The 15,201-nt window shown below is 47.4% G+C and overlaps 2 long non-coding RNA genes across 2 annotated transcripts in view; both read left to right on the plus strand.

Annotated features, from left to right (window-relative positions):
- LOC139054200 (uncharacterized) overlaps window positions 1-10,776 on the plus strand; it is a 51,043-nt gene extending 40,267 nt beyond the window's left edge. The window contains exon 2 of the long non-coding RNA XR_011511073.1: window positions 10,507-10,776. This is a non-coding gene — a long non-coding RNA (uncharacterized lncRNA). The remainder of the gene's footprint in view (window positions 1-10,506) is intronic.
- The window catches only part of LOC139054199 (uncharacterized), a 125,445-nt gene that overhangs the window by 49,295 nt on the left and 60,949 nt on the right, over window positions 1-15,201 (plus strand). The window lies entirely within an intron of this gene.

Consider the following 15,201-nt stretch of genomic DNA (forward strand, 5'->3'; position numbering starts at 1 on the left):
GCCCGCCTGCCCATGTAGATTAAACAAACTGCCGCATTACTATAGTAACGCTACGTGATATTACAATACGGCAACGGATTATTAGTTCAGACTTACGGCTCACTATAAATAAAAAAAATCACCACGATTACGATACTCTTTAATGCGAAATTTGAGCGCAGCGCTATAGGTGTTTTCATTGCGCGATATACTAGCTGGCACGGACGACCTGTCTCGTGTGGTACGTTGCAAACAGAGCGAAGTGTGGCGCGATTGCCTCGCTGATCGGGATATCTCGAGAGGCAGCGCGTGGCTGACGCTTGGGCGCGATTCACAGCAGCCGCCACAGACACACCTCCGCTCATGCAGCGCTTTGTTTCCAAATATGGTATCGGTGGCGTCATCGGTGAACAGACGACGTCCCCGTACTATGGCGCCATCTCGTAACCGTCGTCGCCGCAGAGCCCGTCTTGCGCGGCGTTATGCTTTTGTTCTCGCGCTGTCACCATACCCTCCTCCTCCGCTTTCCGCCTCATGGTTCCGCTGCACCTCCTGCTCCTCCTTGCAACCTCTGCGCTATCTCCACCTTTCATCGCGTTCGCTCTTTCATCCTTCCCTGTGCTCGTTCGCTCGGTTACGCCGAGGTAGGCCGAGTGACACCGAGCCACGTCGAGGCACGCCGACACTCTACGCAGGAGCGGGCGCCTAAGAGCTGCGCTCTAAAAGTCTGAATAGGTTCTTCTTTCAATTTATGTTCATTTACTGCGACCGCAGTTACGCATCTCAACGTCCTAACCTTGTGCGAAATTTCGCCAGACCCGTAAAACGCGGCGATATCATCCATAATCGATTATAATGTTACATACCGCAGTAATGATCAACGACGTGCTTTTTCAACTGCCTTTGATATCTCCATATGAATCTCAATACGATCGGCTGGGAACACTTCATCGACAAGCCCTCAGAGTTGTGTGCCACAAGCAGCGGCGAGCGTCAGTGCTCCACGTGGCTCGGCTACCAGCGCTTCGTCTTGTCGCCTCTCAAAGACTGCTTACATGGTACGTAGACTAAGCGAATCGAGCGCGCGGCGAGCCCTCCTAAATCATCTGCGACGACGTACGGAGTCACGTGCTTTCATGGCGCTAAACACTTTTCGTCTTCTTGGCCTGAAATTTCCCAAACAAAGGAAGCGACCTGCGCCACCATGGTCATACAAAAATCTAGACAGTCAGCTAACAATTTCTCCGATACACAAGCGCTCTACACCTGTCGCGGAAGCACATTCGTTGATCTGAAGTGAAGGCGCTAAAAATACGATGGACGAAGAAGGAACACACAGACACGTCTTTTTAGCACCTTCACTTCAGATCATGCTTAACCAACACGCCCAACTATCCATCCTAACCACATTCGTTGGTGTTTGAACACTTCCAAAGAACGTATGACCAACATCTAAAGGTCTTCACCGACGGTTCCGTCGATATGTACCGCGGCGCCAGTGCAGCAGTATTTGTGATTCCCATCTTCAAGGTGTCCTGGGCAGCCCGACTCGACTGCGTCGTCTCGTCGACCGTATACGAGTAGGTGTACTCCATTGAGGCAGCCTTTAGAAATCTGAGGTCCCACCGGGCGCATGCAGCGCGTTGCAGTGCGGTCAGACAGCAAGCCTGCTCTGCAGTTGTTGTAACAAGGATCTTCTCCGGAAAAGGGCACACAAGTTTCTTTACGCCTTCACGAAGCAGCGCAGCGTCGCATTTGCTATAACGTTTCAATGGTTTCTTTCTGATGTAGTCCATACGAGAAACAAGACGGCTGATAGACTTGCTCGCTTAGGCCTTGCTCGCTTAGACCTTAGGCCAACAAAGGCCCCTATAGACCCTCGACACCTTGTAAAACAAGCGATCACCAGAAATTTCGAGTCTTTATGGTTACCCCGTCACCAGTCCTGTGTGACGGAGGAACTGAGCAGGCCTGCTGTATCGCTTCTACACGGGGTCAGCACTTACTCTACATGGCTAAACAAGATTGGACTTGTCGCGTCGCCCTTGTGTGTGACCTGTGAGACTCGAGCAGATGTTGAACATAATTTCTCAGTGTGCTAGACTGGCTACACTGCGCAATTATTTTAAGCGCTTCAGCATCGAGGAACCACATGTTAATGTAGACACATGTTGTTTCCGTGAGGACAGTGGACATCCAGGCGAGTGTTGCCGCTCCTACTGAGGTTCTTAAGTGATATGGATTTGGACTGTGATTGGCGACGTATAGCAGATTCATTTCGGGGCGTTGTGTCGAAGGGGGGGAGGGGGGGGGGGGTTGACGGGCCGGTGCGGCTTAGTGCGCTGGATGGCTTACAAGCTATACGGCTAGCGTTCTGTTCCACGTCGCTGTTCGCGTCGCGTTGTTCACTCATTTCGCGATGCACTTTGAATGAGGACACCTGTAGATTTTGGGTTTCTGAAACTCTTCTGAAAGAGGTCACAGGGCAGAGTAATTTCTACAAGGAAAGAAGCAGTTTATGGTAACTCAAAGGGAGGCTCTTTAGTTTTCGAAGCGAGATCAGGATGCCTTAGAACGCGTAATTATGAAGCGAGGTGCGCCGAGGAAGAAGAAGCATGTGCTTGCTGCGGCAAAGCTAGGGAAGCGATGAAACATGTCACATTAGAATGTAAAGATTACCCAGCTGTCGGTTTAGGCTCCTGTGACCTCCTTGAAACCCTTGGGTTCAGGGACAGCAGGCGGAAAGTAAACATATCGGCAAAAGACGTAAAAAGCGATTGTAGGTTTGGTGGCACAAAAGTATGTACCCAATGTGGTTCAGAAACTTTGATGCTGGAAATTCTTTGCGTGTTATTTTTTTAAGACAGGTAGGACATTATGCAAAATAAAAACAACAGATTAGTGGCGCAACCAACTGCTCCGTTTCAAAGGGGACGTTCGTAGCATCCATCCATCCGTCCATGGCGGCAATTCCAGCGCGGCTAGATACGCCTGCAGCCAACAACGTCTTCCTCCTCCTTCTCCTCCTTCCTCAACTGTATTCGACGATAGCAACACGACGACACTGATGTCGCCGACAATTGTTCTCGACCGCTTTTCATCCTCAGGCTTCGCCACCCATGTGTCCATGGACCTTGGCGTGAGCGTATTGCCAGAAGGAGGGCAGCTGGAGTTTGTTTCGATTTGGTAATTGGTCTTACAAATTTCGTGGTAGGCATCCAAAGAAAAAGGAAACTTGTGATAAATTTGCTATAGTTTGCCTAATAAGTCAAAAAGTCGCATAATACTAGATTTTATCAGGCAAATATCCGCAAAACAGCAACAAGAAACAAATCTTGTTGATCTTATTCGCGCCTGGTTGCTTCGTCTACTGCGCCACCAGGCAGTATTTTCGATGTCGCTTTTGCCTTATTCTTAACCTACTCTGTGGTTCGTAAATAAAGTGTGGGGTTTAACGTCCCGAAACTGTACAGTGTGATTGAGGGACGCTGTAATGGAGGGCTCAGGGTTAATTTCTACCACCTGGCGTTCTTTACCGTGCACACAATACGCGATACACGTGCGTTTTTGGAGTCCGCTCACGTCAGAATGCGACCGCCGCGGGCGGGATCGAGCCCACGACCTCGTGCTTAACAGCGCAACGCCTTAGTCACTGAGCCACCACTGCGGCTACTCTGCGATTTGTCTCGCCACGTCAGCCAGCGGGTGCTATCAGCGCCACTATCACGGCTATACTATCGCCGGCTCTATTGCTCCTCTGGTTAAGTTCTCAAGCGCTCGCGTGCGTTCCCGAACTTTGTTTTTTTTTCACCACTGGCGACAACCACAACTCGCGCAGCTTTGCGAGGGTATTATAACAGAAGTTCTGTGCCTCAGCAACACAAACAGGCTCAGCCGCACTGAGTATGCTTCCCAGCGGGCGAGGTCACTAAGGCCGTTCTCGTAGTTGCTTTGAATGTATATGACGACCCAACTTCGTGTGGCAGCTAAACTACGAGGGATGTATGCTGTAATCAGTTTTCGAGCTCTGAAGTAAATTTGCCAGATGCCGGGAAAATCCGTTATAGCTGTCTGTGGCTATATCAACGTACTTTAATGTCGATGCGTTGATGGAAATTGCCGTTTCGCTTTCTGAAATAGAGGTTTTAAAATGTGAAAAGTAGGCTTTAAAAGTTTTGCCAATCGTTCACAAAATGCAAGGCGCAGAGACGAACTGCTTACGTTTGTGCACTGTCGTTTTTGTTAGTGTTTGTCATGGCCACTTTGACAGTGAAAATTACCAGGAACGGTCTACGCAAAAAGAAAAAAAAAAGAAAGAAAGTCATCACTCTAACTTGATGTACGCATTACGGAATTCAAACGGGTATTTCGAACCAACCCAGTTATACTTCGCAATCAGTTATTCTATACGCTGAATACCTGGACATCGTTCGTTGTTGCTAATAATATTAGAGTCCATCGACGTTTATAGCACAAGAAGCTATCTTATTACGCTTGAGTGGAGCCGCAGGGTAAATCTGTGATCAGAACCATAGCTCGAACTACGTTTTAGCTTAAATACTACAGCATGCGTTTATTTTGATGTGCGCATGCTACAGGCGATTACTTGCTTCGTTACATATATATGTGAAACGTTCTCATATGGTAGGCGTTGGTCGTTGCAAGTTGTGCAGCGGTGCCACGAAGCTAGCAAGAGAAGTTAATTCAGGGACAGGCGTTATCATATTTTATTTACAAGCTATGCTGCTTAATTAACAGCTCTTCTTTTTGCAGTAAGTGAAACAAAGCGAAAACAGTTGCGACAAAGCGGCAGTTTATCGTGCCCAAATATATTAGTGGAATAAAACAGGATGAGCAAAAGGACTGAGCAAGTTGGAAGCAGGAGCCAACGTTTGGACGTTGCTTTCGCCTTGCTCTCGTTTTGCTCATCATGTCGAATTTCCATCTCCCGCCTTCCCCGTGTTTTCCCAGGAATAAAACCGTACATTTGACGTATCGTTCACTTGTTCGAAACATGAAAGCTTTCTGGTCTATATATATTAATGGGGGCTTCGAATGTGGTATGCAGTTCCCCTAAATATAAGTGATAAAATGTTGTTAATTAAATTCTGAGATTTTACTTGCCGGAACCACAATTTGATTATGAGGCACGCCGTAATGGGGTACTCCGGATTATTTTGTACACCTGGGGTTCTGTAACGTGCACCTAAATTCAAGCAAGCGTTCTTGCACTTCGTTTTTACATTTCGTCCCCACCAAATTTTCATATTAAAATATTTCTGAACGCGGCACTTCAGCAGCCCGTTCGTTTGTCGCGGGCTTGAGTCGTTGTCGTCAAATGTTTTCTTAAAGTTGAAACCTTTTTTATCCCTTCAAAGCGTGGTATGTACTTACGAATGATATTGGGAACACAGTGGGAGCTCAACGACTTAAGCGCCGCAAAAAAAAAGAAAAGACATACAGAATAGAACAGAATAAAAAAAATCCAAATGCATATTGAAATCCTTGGCTTCCGAACCAGCCGGCCTCTTGAATGATGCGATCATATAGGCGGTATGTGTCAAGCAGGTCCACTACTTCCTCTTCTGTAGTTTTTTGGCATCCATAACAAGGCTGCTTCTACGCTGACATTTCTTATAAATTTATGCATTCGGAGGAGCGAACCTCATCACGCATGGCCTTTTGCTATTGCTCCATTTTTTGGACTCAGAAATAATCTCTCAATTATATATATATATATATATATATATATATATATATATATATATATATATATATATATATATATATATATATATATATATATATATATATATATATATATAGTGCACAAATCGTCGCCTCCAAGATCTCGGACCTCCCTTCTCGGTGACGTCGTCTTCGCAACTTCCGTTATCTGCGTGAGTGAGCGATTTATTTGAATGAGATTGAAAATGTTGGAAACACGTGTCGCTCAAGGTTGCCTGATGCTCGGAGTCTCCGAGCTCCGTGCACTTGCAGACGCCTAGCAGCGGGCAACCTAATCAATACTTTGTCAGTACTTAGAGGAGTGGCGGGATCAGTGCTCACACAAGGGGCGGAATTTTTTATTGAAATGAAACTCGTGAATACTATGGTGACGACAACTAATTTTCACGCATTAGTGATTAAATTACTTTCTCCCGATTGTACAGCGTGGCGCATGGACCGCGTACGTGGTACTGTCTGCACTTGCAGGGTTGATGGCGATTAGACACCTGTGAGGAACGTTGTTAAACGCACTTATCCAGGCTTAAGATAAACGTTGGGAGACGGAAAGCCCCAATTGCACGCGGGGTAACAGGGATGGAGGGAATACAGCAACAATAGCGCCCGCGTTGTGACAGCGCGGGAATCGTCTCGACGATTTCTCCTCGGTCGTGCGAAGCCGTTGCACAAGGGCGCCGCCCCGAGAGTTTTCCGCCACGTGATCACACTGCGCGGCCGTAGGCAGTGATCTCGTCGGCCCCTGTAATGCGGAGGCGGCGGCCAGCGTTCGCAGCGCGACGACCGGACGCCTCGGGGCCAGCACCGGGGCCGCGACCCCGTGTCCGGACAAGACGAGGCGCGATAAATAACTCTTCATGCACCCGCGGGACCCGAAATATGAGGCTGCACCCAACGGCTGCATCACCATCAATCTCGCTTAGGGGCGCCGATATAAAGGACCAGGGTGACAATGCAGGCGCCACACGTTTCCTAATCATGTTAAGCATCCTCCTCTTTCTAATAATGACTGCACACCCATCGACGGAAAAAGAGAAAATCACGGGAAAAAAAGAAATGACCGGGCTTTCGGCGTGATTGTTAGCTAAGAAACAATGTCCACGTGGAGCTTCACTGGCGAGGACAGCGAAGAGAAACGAGCGCCGCGCGTGGACGACAGCGAGCGCAAAAAAAAAAAGGGCGAGACGACGGACAAAACTGCCCTCCTAACGCGAGCTAATGCATCCATTTCGGGTGGTGCTTACGTGCCCCCTAACTTGCAGCTTCGAGGGGAGAAGCGCAAGCGAAGAATCATACGTGTCGATTGAGGTCAGTGCGATCAATCCTGCGTGGACAGCTCGGAGTCGGCAACGCGGCAGGCCGAGCGCGCCGGCCCATTCGCGCCGCTATCTCTCGATTTGCCTTCATGCTATTCCAGTGGCTTCGATAGCACCAACCTTGAAGTTAGAACGGAGTCCGTGAAAGCAGACTGCAGGGTCGCACTGCAAGAATTTCAGAAGAGCACGTTGATCCTCCCACTGAAATTCGTTCGCTTTACTGAGCTTGATCGCCCTCGCATGCATGAAAAACTCGAAGGCTAATGCAATGTCGTGCGTGTAGTTTTTAAGTGCTTCTGCGAGGGTTCTGGAGCTCTGATGCATTTTAGCGCCACCTAATGCCACCTATAAGGTATATAACCATCGGGACAACACAAGGAAGGATATCAAGAACAAAACACAATAAGTATTTTGGACAATGTTACTTAAAAAAAGAAAGGAAGAAAAGAAAGTAGAATAGATTATATATGTGGTGGTGTAGCTGGCTATTAGGACCTATGCATATTATTTAACATAGCAACTTATTCACAGTCCTTTTTGGAAATGTCTTTCTGTGGTCGAATGCTATTTACTCAGCTACATTGTCCTTTTATTGCCGCACCCGACAGTTGTGGGCATTTCATTCATTCATTCATTCATTCATTTAGATCATACTGCAGGCCTTGTGGCCCAAGCAGGAGGGGCGAGGTACGCTAATAATTATGCAATGTAGAAGCCTAGAACGTTAATATACCATTGCGAGAAAAAAATTGAAACCTTAAGAAAACGAACAAAACTTGCATTAGTAACATTTTCATGAGGGCTAGTTGGTTCACATTCAGAACTGAGGTTGAACAGCGCTTGTCTAAGGTTTTCGCTTCTTCGTGCCCTTGTTTTAGTCGCGCTATTGCGGGATCTTGAGAACGTGATCACTAAGGTAGCTATGAATGATTACATTGATCAAAAAAAAAACAGTAAGGCCTATTAAGGAAAAACAAACAATGCACGATGCAGAATTACACTTGGGAGCCATTTAAAGACAAATCAAGATATTTCGCACCACCCGCAATGCCACCCAGGAACTGGGGAACACGACAGTACAGGAGATGTATTAAGGATGCATTGTTCCCCGCGCTCTTTGGCTTACGCAGTTTTCGCCTCCGCTAGACAAACCAAACAAGTCAACAATACCTGCTGGCTGTCTTCATCTGGTTCTTGAAAAGCGCATGATGAGGATTCAGCGTGCCAATTTTATTTAGGAAACAGCTGGTGAAGCCAACGCCTTGGTTAAAATCAGTGGCTTATGCACAAAGGTAGGACGGGCTTTCCCAGCGGGGTCTAAAAACATCTCTTTCACCTTTTGAATTTGTAACCTCCCTGCCTTTCTCATTATTTTCGCTTCTCTCTCTCTCTCACTTGAATGAGGCAACACACTGCCGCAGTGACTGTAATTCGCTATTCCTTACGTTAAAGTCGACAGAAGAGGCCAAGTTAGTGTACAAACCATGACGACACGGCGTCAAAACTTGCTGATTAAGTAGGCAAAGTTACGCATTCTGATGCTACAAAGGAGTAGTAAATAATGTCACCAAAGCACCGATTTCTGCCGACAGCATTAAACCGGCTGAATTCAAGAACGTTTTTAGACGCGAATATGCTTGGACCATGACCGTGCGCGTCGCGGACGCACAAAGAAAGAAGGGCGTTGCTACAGCACCTCAACTCGACAGGTCTCCGAGTCTGCTTACAGACTTGACGCGCACCTTCAAGCGTGCGCGCTACTACTGTTTATGTTTTTACCTCCCCCATTTTCCCCTTATTTTGCGCCTTTATTCCCTTCCCTGAATGCCCCTTCCCCGAGGGTAGTAAACCGTATGTGCGTCTAGGTAACCTCCTTGCATTCCTTGCTTCTTTCTCTCACGCAATTTCTAAACGTCATCTAGGAAGTTGTGGCATTTCGGAATATACACGTTCGCCGGGTTCCCAGAAGTCAAAGACTGACGCTCTTAGTACTTTGGAATATGTCGTAAGTTATTTTATCTACATGTGCCAAGGAGACGCGAAGTGCGCGAAGAAAATCTCCAAAAGTACGAATGGAGCGCCCTTTGAAAGCCTCTTAATAATGCCAACCATTGCTTACTTCGCGGCTGTTTTCGCTCCAAGATTTCAGATTGCAAGAAAAAAAAAAGTGAAGCTAAACAAACCATTACTGCTAATTGCTAAGAGCAAAATAAAAAATACCTGAACCGCTTTGGCATTCTTGTTATCACTGTTGTCATTGCTGGTGTTCTTGTTTTTGCTGCTGATGGTGGTGCTGTTGCTGTTGCTTATTAACGCCAAACGTATGAGGGAAATGGTTACTATAGAACTCACAGATCAATCGCTTCAGGAACATCACAGGCCTGTCCACTGTTCAGATGTAAGGAATATTTATTCACCGCATAAACAACGTACACCTGTGAGCAAAAGTATACGGACCACGCCATGTGCAAAAAAAAAAAAGAGAGAGAGAGAGAGAGAAAATGTGACGCAGACGCTAGGATTGGCGAGCGCACCGGAACGTTCGCAATGCCAAATTTGAATTGCAGTCCTCAATTTCAAGTTACATTCATAGGCGAAGAAGAAAATTCGCCTTACCGCGGAATCCCTGTCCGTTTACTGAAGGGAGTACATTATAGTAAACAGAAAATAACTGTAGTGGTTCCGGCATTGTATTATGCTGTCCCCTGTATTTGATTACAGCCTAAGCAATGTTCTGGACAAGATGAGGTCGCATAAAAATAAAAAAGGAAGAACAGCGATAAGTTGGTAGAGGACAAGGAACTAAGTGAAGAAGAGCGCTTGGCTCCGGGGTCAATGACAGACATAGGCCGGGGGGATCCGAACACAAACAATGGACACCCTATGTTGATTCTGACAGTAGGGGAGCTAAAACAACCAGCGTTTGTTTTCACGAAAGACGACAGCCAAGATCCGAATGTTTTGTTATAAGGCTGGCTTGGCACTAGGCGACAAAGGACTCAATTTACCTCTTTCTACAGCACTTACTAATAAAGGTTAGCAGTGATTTCAGCTGAGTTAAACGGTACCTGCGGCAAATATGTGCGAATAGTGATGTCGTAGTGGCGTCGAAAGCAACAGGGATGACACACGAGTGTCGGCCACTGCCCCTTCCCCGTCGCTCTCGCCGTATAGTGCGCGAGCAGGACGCCTATGTATAATCCCCCCACCCTCACTCTCTTCTGCTATTTTGTTCGTCACCGCCTACTTTTACGAAGCGCCAAGCACGTTTGCCGGCGCTGTGTTATCAAAGTGCCATCCTTCCTCTCTAGACAAGACCTGTCGCCAGTTATTGAATAAGAGTTCACGTGTCTTACCGGTACAGCCCTAACAGACGGCCGTGAATTGCGGAACAAAATTTGTTTACAAGAGACGATTTTTTTTTTTTTACACGTTGACGTGACGACGAGAATGCTCTTTACTGCAGCAACAGCACAGAACTGGACCTGGTTGCCGCAAGCGTGGCGGGGGTGATCTGTGGAACAGGCCCTCGGGAAGGGAAGAGATGAAGTGCCGTGCGGCGAAGCTATTGTGCATGGCGCGACAACAACAGATGTCTCGGAATTGCCCGATGGCCACGCGGGGACGTCCACCGCCAAAGTGCCGCCAGAAGCGCGAGGCTACTTTACTTTCGCGCTGGGATCCCATTGTTGTGCTTATTTTCTTTGACCCGGTTAAAGATCGCGGGCCTCCTGCCGTTCGGAGGGTTTATTTATTGCTACGGTCCACGCGCGCCCATTGCGCCTTAAAAGGTTTATGGGCAACGGCAGGGCGATAACGTCGACGCCAGGCCTGTCATGTCACTCGCATCACTGACGCAACGTGCTCCAGCAGAGGCGCCCGCTTCGTCGCCCCGCCAGCGCCACACCGCCATCAAGACGCTCGAGAAACGGGCTGCTTTTGATGTCCATTGGCATTAGCGCTGGCCCACTACGATATGTTAGCCTCACCTTCTAGCTTATTTGCGGCCCCCTGCTTGTCAACAGACGCACAATTAAACTGACGGTGGCTTCAACTTCGTAAAAGCGCCGGTTGCTGCTCATAATATGGTAGTGCAAAAAAAAAAAGAAAGAACAGCGGAGAGGACGTCTTCGCCCAACTAAACCGTTTGGCCTCAACTTAACTTAAAGTCCCCGTACCATCTCGAACAACATGAAAGAGAACGCCCAAAGCTACATTCAGAGGTGGTGGCGGCTCGCCGTCTCTACTAAACACAATACTGCTCCACAAGTAACTTCTGAGCATGAAACTTATTCGGTACATAATCGCATGTCAAGTTAGAATAAACGCGTCCTTAATTCGTGATTTGTAACTTTGGCGCTGGGCAGGGAGCTCGTCAGGCAAAACAATCAGTCTGACACATGCAGTTTATCCGGCCGAACACTGATCAAGATGCAGATAGACCTTTAAGTAACTGAATGAACCGTGTCCCTGAGTGCAGTTTTAGACCAGCAAATCTGATAAGCGATTCGTAAACAACATGCTAGCCCCTTTCCAACTATGTCTTTATTTTAACGTGCAACCTTTCAGGTAAAGGTATTGAAATTCATTCATGAAATTTAACGTCCTAAGACTGCACAGTGGGCTGTGAAATCAGGTCGACCGCCTCAGGTTCTTTAACCTGCACCTAAGTCTAAGCGCATGGGGGCTTTTTTCTTTCTTTTTTCTCTTTTGTGGACGTCTCTTGCATCGGAATGCGGCAGGAGCGGGCGGGAAAATCTGTTCCACGGACCACTTATGCAGATTCTTCATGAATAAGGACTGCACGCATTTATTTATAACCATAATAGGCCGCATATGGCAAACCCTGCGGTCAAAAGGAAAGGCAGGCGTAGTAAGAATACCAGACGTACTCATGTATAGAAGGAGGCTTGCATGCAATTCAACACAATTAATGCGTCAAAGCCCCTTTGAGAGCTCAATGCCACACCTTTGTTGTGGTGCATCATTATGAACATGGAGGTGGCTGTGAGAGTGAATGAACTTTTCGAGAAAAAAGTAACCCTCATAAAAAAAAAGCACAGTCTTGCCCGTTGTCCTAGAGATCAGAATGAAGCACTAAAGTAAATATTAAAGAAATAAAAGTAAAGTTAACCTGTGATAAGGTCATCTCATGAAAGTCTCACCGAGAGTGTTGCAGTCATGTTATCGGGAATGACTGTTGCCACTAGGGCGAAAGATTCTGAAGAGAGATTTGGAGTCTTAATTATTATCTAGGCTTTCAAATACAGTAGCTACACAGTGGGCTATGAAGAAGGAGGATTATCTTATTATTTATAGATTATTAGGGTGTTCTTACCCTACCTCTATATCTGTGATGTCACTCCTACGGTTGACATTTATATCTCACTTAAGTGTTGTGACCCAATTCAGTGATGGTCAGACGTCTGTTTAGCAGAACCTTGAAGTAACACCTAAGATGTCTTCTTTTTCTCACGCGGTGGCCACTCAGTGGTGCACCTCTAGGCACAGAGGGAGTGCCCTACGCAACCGTGCGAGTCGCCAGAGACAACCACGAGTCCATGAGCACCAGGCGTCCGGACTCCTAACACGAGTCACGCGAATCGACGAAGGGGAAAAACGAGTGTCGCTCCCGGGGGAATAATAGGAAGCTGGCGTCCTCGGACCTGCTTCAAGCACTGTCGCCGCCTGCTTGTTGCCGACCCCGGCTGGGAACTAATGAAATTTCTTAGCAGGCATTTGTTCGTCCTCCTCTTAATGCGGTTGCCAACTGTTTGATACGCGTTGTCGAAAGCTGCGTGCCTGCTTCCATCCCCTCCCTTTCTCCGCCCATCACCTTCCCCCCTTAGCTGGATCGAGCTCCTTCCAGTTCGGCTAGTGCCTTCTCGGCCCCTCACCCGTCACCCTCGCGCCAGCTCCTCCCGTGGTTCTCGGCAAACAGGGTAAGGATGAAATCTAATTGCCAAGGAGAAAATTTCCTCGCAAATGGCATTACAAAGAACGGGCCCAGGACCACGCGACATGCCTCGACCGTGTCATGGTGACAGCGCGCGGTCGGGGAAGCGTTAACAAGTACCAACGTTATTATTATTGCATTTGTCTCTCTTTATTAAACTGATTGCATGCAGATTAGGATATGGAAGACTAAGCTGTAACCGTTCGAAAGTACGCGCAATCTTTGTCTCGTAATGCGGATTTTGAAGAGAATAAATGAAAAACAAGTTAAGTTCTCCTGGTGCCTAGAGCAAACAATGAAAATAAAATAAAAATAAAAGTAGGTCTCTAGAACCCTCAAGTCATTTGTAGCGCAACCCACTTGGTGGCACCATAACACGACACTGACGACGACTGCGATATCGACAGAATGACGACGGCACGGCGACGGCACATCTGAGACAGCGCAGAGGAGTCCATGAAAGGGTCGCTAACAGATGTTACGCTGAAAGCTGCACTGAGAATGGCCGCGCTTCAGTTGGTCAAATGTGTCTATTCGTGTAATTTCAGTGCGAAAAGATATGGGTGAGCTCTCTAATCTCGAACACCAGTTCTTTGTGTGGCCCGCATCACAGTGCTCGTAGCACAGGAACTGCAGCGCTGCCTTCGAATCACTGAGTATGGACCATCTTAGGGGTTCTTTCTGGCTGGCGAGGCGAAGTGCAGCGTGAGTAGCTCGCTCAAGAAAGGAGACCACGTCAGATTTAAATGGACTCCAAGTCATTGCGGCGTCATAGGTAACGGGCACGCCGATGACGCTTCCCACTCAGCTCTTGAAGACAGCACACATGAATCGATAACGTTGTCAAGAACACTCATAACATCCACAAACTCCGTGTGGAACACTCCCAAGTTTCCAAAATAACCGACTGCACCACCTGGACTCTTCGCTCCGCCTTCACACCGCATCTGGACTTTCACGACGCGAGGGTATGTGCTCTTCTTTGCCGGCTGGGAATGGTCTTTACGAAGTATTTTGCTTTTTATATTAGAATGGCCAAAAACGCTTCGTGTTATGACTTTGGTCGCGAGGAGACCCTTGAACACGACAGGCTGAACACTTTCTGTGTGACTGTCCTCTAAAGAGTGCGCGGAGACGATCGCTCGTGGCTGCGCCAGCTCGCGTTGATAGCATACCATTGTCAGAATAAACCATGATGGAATGCTGACCTCAAATCCATTGCAGCAGAGGGCGATGACGGCATCGCTACAATATTTAAGGTCGACAAACCTGCCCAAACGGCTTTAGCCTTAATTGGTCTTCACTGCGATCATGCGCTGTGATCGCGTGCGGTGATGATGATTACCGGCTGTGATCGTGTGCCTGTGCTGCGTCTATTTTCTTATTTCTCTAGCTTCTCCTCTCCCGTCTCCCAGTGCAATGTAGCAAAACGAATTTTCTTTTCTGGTTAACACTTTCACCCTACTTTCTCCTCTCAATGTGACGAGAAGTTCTAAACTATAGTTTGCCCTGTATATCCGCACTTTTCGTTACGCTGTTCTCGACATGTAATTGGCAACATGTCGCCGTCCTCTGGCCATATTGTCATACTCAGATTCACCCTCACTATATGGCGAACAAAAAGAACTTTGCCCACAATCTGCCTCCGGTAATCAAGCTAATGCCGTTGCGGCACGTGCAGTTGGTAGCCGAAGGCTCTTACCGCTGACGTAGCGCGCGGCATTCACGCTTACGATATTGTGCGAGGTTTTGTGCGCCACCATTCCTCTAAGAGTGGCTGCATCTGTGCATGTATATACTTTGAACGCCCCAGCAGGCACAATACTGAAGCGGACGAAAACGACGCTGTCTACGTCGCAAAGATTAAGAAGTTCGTCAGCCGTGAGATAATGCTGCTGTTGCAGCGAATGAGTTGAGAGCTGGAGAACTTGCTGAAGCCTGCTGATACTTTAGATACGAATTATGACTATGCAGAACCTGCCATGACTTTAAATGTGTGTGTAGGTCTAATCTTCAGTTCATTGTGCCTCTCTATGTCGAATTTCATATTTCTTGGCCTGCCCATTAGAACGATTTAAAGTGTGTATTGAGCGTGGCGTTACAATTATGACATAATGCTTTGTGCAGTAATCGAGGGCACGAAACACAAGGAATCTTCAAACCCCCCAAATCTGTCTTTGTTGGCAGTAAATTCTTACCAGTTTC

This window comes from Dermacentor albipictus, chromosome 1, assembly GCF_038994185.2.
Source record: "Dermacentor albipictus isolate Rhodes 1998 colony chromosome 1, USDA_Dalb.pri_finalv2, whole genome shotgun sequence".
NCBI classification, from domain to species: domain Eukaryota; kingdom Metazoa; phylum Arthropoda; class Arachnida; order Ixodida; family Ixodidae; genus Dermacentor; species Dermacentor albipictus.